General features: G+C 39.3%; 1 pseudogene; it reads right to left on the bottom strand.

Moving 5' to 3' along the window:
* Positions 1-245: 245 nt before the first annotated feature.
* The window catches only part of LOC100763071, a 41,566-nt pseudogene continuing 33,948 nt past the window's right edge, over positions 246-7,863 (bottom strand).

Below are 7,863 nucleotides of genomic sequence, written 5' to 3'. Positions count from 1 at the left end.
CAAACAAAAAACAAACCCTGCACATAATGAAAACATCACACCCCAAAATTAACCAGACCCCAAATTTATACAACTTAATGAACCCATATACAGTTACAATTGACATTTGAAACAGAAGCTGTGAAGCTTCACATTAAAATTTACCCAGTCTGTATTGAATATGTTTTATGCATTTATCCATAAATACCTTCTTGTTGGTTTATTTGCTTATTTTATTTTACTTTTTATTAGTTCCTGCCTTTTTATTAACTCATATACAACTCCTTGTCTTTGGGTTTGATGAAGCAGTAAGTCAGACAACACCTGCCACAGTAATGTCTGTCAACGTGACTGTACGTGAAAACTCTAGCACCACACTCATCAGAAGGACACTTTTGGTGTAAGCAACTAATGGTGCCATCATCATCCACCTTATAGTGCTTCAGCACAGCCAACTTAACCTTCTTCCTCTCCTGCCCACTCTTCCTGGGGATGTGGTAATACCTCTTCCTCTCCTCAGCACCACCATGGAGTCTCAGCACACAATGAAGGGGGGGGATGTCTCCTTTTGAATGCTGTAGTCAGAGTATGGCACCTGCCAGCTGCTTACCAGCAAAGAGCCATTGCTGACCAGTAGGGATTCCTTCTTTATCCTGGATGGTGACCTTGACACTGTGTATTGTGTCCAAGATTCAATCCCAAGTGTGATGATCTCTCTGTAAATGTCTTTATGAAAATCTGCAGTTGGTGGATCAGAAAGTTATTATCTTTTGAAACAAGGTCCTGCTATGTATACCTGGCTAGTCTAAAACTCATCATGTAGCCCAGGCTGGGGTCAAACTCATGGTAGTCGTCCTGCCTCCACCTCTTAAGTGTTAGGATTATGGGTGTGTGCACCACCATACCAACTTCTCTTCATATTTACATAATCACCAAGACTTACTAGTTTTATCCCCAAACTATTTTTCAATATTTTGTTCTTTCTCCATCTCTACTGCCACCTGGTCCAACCCACTGTTAATTACTTTGAATCAACTTGATACTCCAACTGGCTAAGATTTTTTATTCTATTCAATATTTACCAAGAGCTGTGCACTCTAAGGTCTTTTCTTTCTTTTTTGGGAAGTGGTGGTGGGGAGTTCCAGACAGGGTTTCTCTGTGGCTTTGGAGGCTGTCCTAGAACTAGCTCTTGTAGATCAGGCTGGTCTCGAAATCACAGAGATCCACCTGTCTCTGCCTCCCGAGAGCTGGGATCAAAGGTGTGCGCCACCACTGCCTGGCATTCTAAGTTCTTAATCTTCCTTTAGTACAGTTCCTCATATGGTGGTAACCTCCAACCATAAAATTATTTTTGTTGCTACTGTAATTTTGCTAGTTATGATATGCAGGATACTGATATTTGACCCCTGTGGAAGGGTTTTTCCATCCCCAAAGTTGTCTCCCTGCACAGGTTAAGAATCACTGTTCTAGAATATAGCACTCCTTTCTTTTATTAAAGGATTTTTTTATGCTTATGAGTGTTTGCCTGTATGTACGTACACCATGTTTGTGCCTGGTACTGGATGAGGCCAGAAGATGGCTTCGATCCCCTGGAACTGGAGTTACAGAAGGTTGTGAGCCACCATATGGGTGCTGGGAACTGAACCCAGGTCCTGAAGTGCAGTAAATGTTCTGAAGTGCTGAGCCATCTCTACAGCCCCAGAATATAGAATGGTTTTAAAGAACCATTTGCCTGGATCATTTAAATAACTAGTTTCTGGGGGCATAGCAGCACAGTTATGTAATTCTGAGGCAAGAGTTTCAGGAGTTAAAGATCATTTTTGGCTACAGAGCAAGTTCAAGACCGGCCTAGATTACAAGACAAAAATAGATAGATAGATAGATAGATAGATAGATAGATAGATAGATAATAGATAGATAGATATAGACAGAGATAAATGATAGGTAGGTTGATAGACAGACAGACAGACAGACAGACAGACAGACAGACAAAGTCTTCTTATAGTAATTCTTCTACTGTGATGGATAATTTTATATATCAACCTGACTGGACTAAAGGATGCTCAGATAGCTGGTAAAGCATTATCTCTGGAAGTGTTTGTGAGAATGTTTCTGGACATGACTAACATTAGAATGAGCAGGTTGAGTGCTATAGTTTTATCTAGACCTGAGTGTCCCCCACAGCTTTGGTTCATGTATTAAATGTTGAATCTTCAGCCTGGTACTATTGGAGGTTGTAGAACATTTAAGAGGGTGTTTAATGGGAAGAAGTTTGGGAGATTGCCTATGGAGGAGATATTGGGGTCTCAGTTCAGACTTTCTCTTGCTTCCACTGCCATGAAGTGAGCAGTTTTGCCTTTCATGCTCTCTCACCAGGATGTATTTTTGGGTGCTGGCCTCAAGGCATCAACAATGTCTTGAAAATTTAAAAAAAATTGTAAGCCAAATAAACTTTTATTCCTCATAAATTTATCTCAGATATGTTATAGTAATGGAAAACTGACTAACACGCAAATGTGTCGGGGCATCACACAATCCACAGACCGTCTGGATGAAACAAAAAGGTGGAATAAGTGCGAATTTTCTGTCTCTTTCCTTGATGTGAGATGTCTATCTTCTCTTGTCTTCAGACATCAGGAGTTCCGGTCCTCACATGTAGCATTTGAGAACACACAACATTGGCCTTCCAGTTCTCAGACTAAAACACCAGTAGGGATCCTGGTTTTCCAGCTTGCAGAGGGTAAAGCAGGGAACTTCTCAACCTTGATAATCATGTAAATCAATTCCCATAATAAATTCCCCCTTATGCATATACATATATTCTATTGGTTCTATTTCCCTGGAGAATTTAATATACCCTGCCAATCTACTTTCCTCATGGGAGATAGTCTCTCTCCTTTTCTCTTTTTCTCCCCCACCTCCTGCTGTATGTTAAGATGCAAATCTGATTTTTTTCACCACTTGATGTAAGGACCAAACCAGATTAAGTATATAAAGATTTAGAAAGTGCCAGGCACACAAGTAGTCACTAAATGTAAGTAATGGAAATACATTGACTAATTTAGCAAATGATTTTGGAAAGAAAAGGAAGGAAGGAAGATCTCCCACTACCTTATTCCTTACTCTAAGGGAAAAAGATAACCACAAAACCCTTGGAAAAATATGTGGAAATACTATATAATCTTGGAGGTGAAGTAAGGCTTTCAAGACATGTACCCAAAGCCAGAAGATATCAAATGCTAGGTACAAACAGATGTAAACATCTTGTATACTACAAGGGCTATAAATTATACCAAAGGACAACAAACAGAGATCTTTTTAATGTTTAATTGAAAAGCTCTAATAACCAATAGAGAAATCACCAACAAATACTAGGGGAAGTTCAAACTGCACAAACAGACAATTACAAAATCTGAACTACATGTGATTATAGAAAAAAACTTAAACCATAGAAGGAAAAATATGAGCAAAACAATTGGGTACTTATATGTTGGCAATATTAGGAAAACTGACTCTGCTCATAGGTAAAAGGAAATGGGGTACTTTGGATAATAATACAAATTTAGAAATAGTTGGCAATGGGTTAGCACAATATAAAATGTGTGTGCGTCTTAGGATAGTAATCTCACTCCCAGACATTTGAAGATTTAAATAATTCAAGATAGAAGTGTACCAAGAATGTTCACTGCATAATTTATAATAAGATTAGAAATAAATACTTACCAAAACACAGCTCGTGCCTGTAACCCAGAACTTTGGAGTGGAGGCAGGAGAATTAAGAATTCAAGGTCATCTATATAGTGACTTGCAGGTATCATGAGTAACATAAGACTCTGTCTCAAAAATATGAATAAATAAAAATAGAATTTACCAAGCAACTCTAATGTTTTTTAAAGTTATCTGATTTTTTAAAAAAGGTTAAATGTTAATATTTTTAATTATGTGTGTGCTGCTATGTGCACAAGAGTATAGATACTATAAGATAGATAGATGTATTGGATTCCCCTGGAGCTGGAGTTACAGATGGTTGTGAGCCACCTCATGTAGATTCTGGGGACCAAACTCAGGTCCTCTGCAAGAGCATCAGACAACTGTAACTGGGGACCATCTCCAGTCCCACAACCCTGTTACTGATGCTAGGAATAAATGAAAATTGAAGAGACCAAGATGTGGCCCCTTTTCTAACAGGTTGCATTCTAAGAGTCAGAAAAAATATCAAAGAAACAAGCAAAGAAATAAAATACTCTGAAGTGGTGGCAAATACTCTGGAGATAAGAAATATCCCCTTAGAGGAGACTTCCTGTGAGATGCTGTAAAAACATAAGCAGAACAGGGGTGTCTTTGGTAAACTAGAGCCCAAAGCCTCTATGGGGGGCAGGTGGTGTCTCCCATGAAAGCTACAGTTTGAAAGTAGACTAGGAAGCCTTTCACATACCATGCATGTTAAGGGTAAGTGTAACTGTTAACCCTGGATTAAACAAAACAATCTTCCAATAGTACTAAATCAAGAATACTATACCTCGGCCAGGTGGTGATGGCTCACACCTTTAACCCCGGCACTAGAAAGGCAGAAACAGGCAGATTTCTGTGATTTCAAGGCCAGCTTGGTCTACAGAGTGACTTCCAGACAACCAGAGCTACACAGAGAAACCTGTCTCCAAAAAATAAAGACAAACCCAGACAAGCAAAAAGAATACTATATCTGATTAAGATGTCAGCAAGAGTTTAGAAAATCAAAAGTGTATGATTGCTTCTCTCGGGGAGGGGTACTTAAGATGAAATCAAACCAGCTAAGAGAGGAGTGAAGATTCTGGGGCCAAGGAACTAAGGGAGGATTCAGAAATGCAGAGACTTCAAGGTTCTGAGGGGAAGAGAATAAAACTCATGAATCATATTTTTGGTGCAGTTGTCCTTCAAGGCCAATAGCAAGGGACACATTTAGAAATGTTTGCAAACATTTTCTGAAGGAAGTGTTGCTGGTAGATACTCCTTACCAACTGTATTACAGTTTTGCAGCTAACTAGCAGTGGCATAGTTTTCTTTTACAGACCGGATGCTTATGTAACCGGTTCCCCATCCTCTATCTCTCACACACTTAAGTCAAACTCTCAACTAGTTAGCAATAGGAGGTACAATTACCTTTGGGAGGTAATTAAGTCACTTACAAAAAAGACCTTAGCTCCCCACCTGGTAAGGACAGAACAAGACATCAACTTCAGCATAGGTAGCTGGAGCCTTGTTCTCTATAGACCCGTCACCCAAACCCAACCAACTCCACACCCTCATCTCAGCCTCCCAGACTGTGAGAAATAATTTCTTGTTATTTACCATTGACAAGCTGATGGGGAATGTTCTTCTGTATATATGTTTCTATTATTGGTTGATGAATAAAACACTGATTGGCCAGTAGAGGCAGGAAAATAGGTGGGACTAGGAGATGAGGAGAATGCTGGGGAGAGAGGGGAGAAGGGCCGTGGAGAGATGCCATGCTGCCCAAGGAGTAACATGCAGGATTACGGGTAAGCCACAGCTTCGTGGCAAGACATAGATTAATAGAAATGGGCTGATAATTAAGACAGAGCTAGCCAGTAAAAAGCCATAGCCATCAGCTAACAGTTTATAAATTATTCTAAGTCTCTGTATGTTTATTTAGGACTGAAGGGCAGCCTGGTGGGACAGACACCTCCATCCTCAACAAGCTACTCAATTGATGGTGTTTTGTTTCTGTGGTGACGCTCTATGCAAGGTGCAATGTGGGGTGCTGTTCAGTTGTTGAGGCAAGGTCTTGCTATGCAGTACAGGTCCCAGGTTAGTCTTGAATTCCATGTGTCTTAGGCTGGCTTTGAATTCCTGGTTCTTCTGCTTTAGCTCCGTGAGTGCTAGGGTTGTAGGCGAGTGCTGTCATATCCAAATTCTATGACACTTTGTAATAACAGCCCAAATTTGAACATTCATTCATATACATTGGTAAAGCTATCTTAGTCATGTAGAAAGTGTATGTTGCTGCTATTTTCACTTCGTTTCCTTAGTTAAAAGTGAACATGAATAAATTTTCAAATGTTTGTTGGAAATGTTAATATTGGACATATTGCCTGTGACTTTCCTAATTCCTATGTTTTAATCATGGTGGGGAGGTTGTTATTTCCTTATTCATTGTTGGATTCTTTTGGTATTTGTAACTATTTATCCTTTAGTCATTATAAACATTTCAAATATGTCACTCCATTCTGTCATGTTTTTCTATTTTGTTTATTGTGTTTTTAACTCTACAATTTAATTGAAAATGTGTTTTGCTAAACTTTTAGATTTTAGATATTACAATAAAAGGAGAATTTCACCTTAAATTCCAGCATTTGAAAGGCAGAGGCAGGAGGATCTCTGTGAGTTCGAGACCAGCCTGGTCTACAGAACAAATTCCAGTACAGCCAGAGCTACACAAAGAAACCCTGTCTCAAAAGTCAACAAAACAAAACAAAACAAAACAAAACAAAACAGAAAGAGGAGAATTTCAACCACAAGATTTAAAATGTACTCTCCTATATTTTCTCCTACCTCACAATTTCATCTTTTCATTACCTTCTTAGTTATCATAGTCCTATAAACCAATATTATAAGATTTAGATGGGGATGGGACAGGGGCTGGAGAGATGGCTCAACAGTAAAGAACACCTATGCTGAGTAGCTCACAACTACCTGCTCCTTCAGCACCAGGCAATCTGATGTTCTCTTCTGTCTTCCATGGATACCTGCAGATACTCACATACACATAAATAAAAATTAAACATAAATAAAAATTAAACAGATGATCAGACTCACAGTGAACAAAGGCAAAGTACAAACCAGAATGCCAGCTGATAAGCAATAAAGATACAAGTCACAATAAAGATATATTTTTTTGATCAGCATGTTTGAGACCTTATCAAAGACATCCTTAGTCTATAGATACCTGTAAAATAAAAGTAGCAAAATGTATTAGCTGGAGAGTTGGCTATGGTTAAGAGCACTAGTTGCTCTTGCAGGGGGCCCAGCTTTGATTCCTAGTACCTATTCAACAGTTGACAACCATCTATCTGTAACTCCAATCCCAGGAGTCCTGACCTCCATAGACACCAGGCATGAAGGTGGTATACATAAACACATGCAGACAACAAACTCCTACACATAATAAACAAATCTTTTTGTTGTTGTTGTTGTTTTTTTCCCTGAGACAGGGTTTCTCTGTGTAGCTTTGGAACCTATCCTGGCACTCGCTCTGGAGACCAGGCTGGCCTCGAACTCACAGAGATCCACCTGCCTCTGCCTCCCGAGTGCTGGGATTAAAGGCGTGCACTACCAACACCCAGCTAATAAACAAATCTTTAAAAAGTTAAAAAAAATAATAAAAAGATTAGTGAACTAGTATCCTCATAGGATTTACAGAATTAGTAATAAAAAGAGAAAAATATTTCATCCATATCCAAAATGAAAAGGATGCTGGTATATATAATAAATAGGTGTAACCTACCCGGGACAGGTCATCTCATCAGTCAGAGGAAATGTGGCCCTAAGACTCATGACTGAAATCTTCATGGTCCTTCCTTTTAGTGCTTTTCTCCCATGGGCAGAATGCAGCCAGCTAATGGTTATTTCTTTGCCTTTCACTTCTCCACGTTGTCCTATAGTTCAGGCTGAAGCATCCTTCTCTTACAGGTGTCATTACCTCGAGTCAGAGAGCAATTCCCAAGGGCCCAGGAGACTCGGAGATCCTTTCAACACTTGTTGATTAAGTTGGATTCTCTCAAGGACAGCTAGATTGGTGAGTTATGCACAATGACATAGTTTTTTCATCTGAGAAAATAGGACAGACTGGGGAGGGGGGTTGAATAATACATGACAGCATTTAAC

Source organism: Cricetulus griseus, chromosome 2 (assembly GCF_003668045.3).
Source record: "Cricetulus griseus strain 17A/GY chromosome 2, alternate assembly CriGri-PICRH-1.0, whole genome shotgun sequence".
Classification (NCBI taxonomy): Eukaryota; Metazoa; Chordata; class Mammalia; order Rodentia; family Cricetidae; genus Cricetulus; species Cricetulus griseus.
Note: the sequence above shows the minus strand (reverse complement) of the source record. Positions and strands in the feature narration are given on the sequence as shown.